This window comes from Petromyzon marinus, unplaced genomic scaffold (genome assembly GCF_048934315.1).
Source record: "Petromyzon marinus isolate PM22_M1 ecotype Great Lakes invasive population unplaced genomic scaffold, UKy_Petmar_22M1.pri1.0 PM_G_Scaffold_380, whole genome shotgun sequence".
Classification (NCBI taxonomy): domain Eukaryota; kingdom Metazoa; phylum Chordata; class Hyperoartia; order Petromyzontiformes; family Petromyzontidae; genus Petromyzon; species Petromyzon marinus.
In genome coordinates, this window is record NW_027422962.1 from 17501 (window position 1) to 20000 (window position 2500).

A 2500-nucleotide genomic window follows, 5' to 3' on the forward strand; every position below is an offset into this window, starting at 1 on the left:
TGCATACGAACCGCATGAAACTTCCAGAGGCATTTGCAGCAGGAATGCATGTGCACTCAAAAAAGTGAATATTTCTCACGGATAGACCCCGTGATACGCTAGAAATTGGCGGGGATGTCTCTCTTGTGGCTCACGGGGCTGTTAGGGTGGCACAGAAATCCCTCGGAATGGGAAAACGGGTCATTTTCGTGTCGCCACATTGCATGCGAACCGCATGCAACTTCCAGAGGCATTTGCAGCAGAAATGCATGTGCAGTCAAAAAAAAATTGATATTTTTCACGGATAGACCCCGTGAAACGCTAGAAATTGGCGGGGATGTGTCTCTTGTGGCTCACGGGGCTGTTCGGGTCGCACAGAAATCCCTGGGAATGGGAAAACGGGTCATTTTCGTGTTGCCACATTGCGTACGAACCGCATGAAACTTCCAGAGGCATTTGCAGCAGGAATGCATGTGCACTCAAAAACTTCTATATGTTTCACGGATAGACCCCGTGAAACGCTAGAAATTGGCGGGGATGTGTCTCTTGTGGCTCACGGGGCTGTTAGGGTGGCACAGAACTCCCTCGGAATGGGAAAAGGGGTCATTTTCGTGTTGCCACATTGCATAGGAACGCCATGAAACTTCCAGAGGCATTTGCAGCAGAAAGGCACGTGCACTCAAAAATTTTAATATTTTTCACGCATAGACCCCGTCAAACGCTAGAAGTTGGCGGGGATGTCTCTCTTGTGGCTCACGGGGCTGTTAGGGTCGCACAGAAATGCCTCGGAATGGGAAAACGGGTCATTTTTGTGTGGCCACATTGCATAGGAACGGCATGAAACTTCCAGAGGCATTTGCAGCAGGAATGCATGTGCACTCAAAAACGTCTATATTTTTCACGGATAGACCCCGTGAAACGCTATAAATTGGCGGGGATGTCTCTCTTGTGGCTCACGGGCGCTGTTAGTTAGGGTCGCACAGAAATCCCTCGGAATGGGAAAAGGGGTCATTTTCGTGTTGCCACATTGCGTACGAACGGCATGAAACTTCCAGAGGCATCTGCAGCAGAAATGCATGTGCACTCAAAAACGTCTATATTTTTCACGGATAGACCCCGTGAAACGCTAGAAATTGGCGGGGATGTGTCTCTTGTGGCTCACGGGGCTGTTAGGGTCGCACAGAAATCCCTCGGAATGGGAAAACGGGTCATTTTCGTGTTGCCACAATTGGCATACGAACGGCATGAAACTTCCAGAGGCATTTGCAGCAGAAATGCATGTGCACTCAAAAACGTGAATATTTTTTCACGGATAGACCCCGTCAAACGCTCGAATTTGGCGGGGATGTTTCTCTTGTGGGTCACGGGGCTGTTCGGCTCGCACAGAACTCCCTTGGTCCACCTGATTCGTGCATACAGGCAGCAACTAAAACTCTGTAAACCTGCTGTGAGGACATCTAAACAGTGGACCAGTGAGGCTGTGGAAGATTTGCGGGCGTGCTTAGACTGTACTGACTGGGATATGTTCACGACTGCTACCAATAGTCTGGATGAACTCACAGAGGCTGTGTACATCAGCTTCTGTGAGGACTGCTGTATCCCAACACGTACCAGGGTGAACTTTAACAACAACAAGCCCTGGTTCTCAGCAAAGCTCAAAAGGTTGAGGTTGGAGAAGGAGGAAGCGTTTAGGAGTGGGGATAGAGACAGATTCAAGGAGTCGAAGAACAGGTTTAGCAAAGCGGTGAGAGAGGCTAAACGACTGTACTCAGAGACACTAAAACACCAGTTCTCTACTAACGACGCTGCTTCTGTCTGCCAAAGGGCTCAGGCACATCACCAACTACAAACCCAGAGCGCCCCACACCACTAACGACTCCCGCCTAGCCAACGACCTGAACGAGTTCTACCGTAGATTTGAAAGACAATTGGACTGTCCTGAACCACCCCTTCCCACCCAAGAGGCCCCATCCCCCACCCATACTACAGAAACGACTCTCTCCTTTCAGGAGGGAGAAGTTAATGGGCTTTTCAAGAGGCAGAATCCACGCAAAGCAGCCGGGCCGGACTCTGTCTCTCCAGCCACCCTCAGGCACTGCGCTGGCCAGCTGTCTCCGGTGTTCACCAACATCTTTAACACCTCCCTGGAGACATGCCATGTACCAGCCTGTCTCAAGTCCTCCACCATCATCGCTGTGCCCAAAAAGCTAAGGCCAACAGGACTAAATGATTACAGACCGGTCGCCCTTACATCTGTGGTAATGAAGTCTTTTGAGCGCCTGCTCCTGGCACACCTCAAAGCCATCACAGACCCTCTCCTGGACCCCCTTCAGTTTGCCTACAGAGCCAACAGGTCTGTGGACGACGCAGTTAACATGGCCCTCCACTTCACCCTACAGCATGTGGACGCCCCAGCATCCTACGCCAGGATCCTGTTTGTGGACTTCAGCTCTGCCTTCAACACCATCATCCCTGCCCTGCTTCAGGACAAGCTCTTCCAGCTGAACGTGCCCTACTCCAC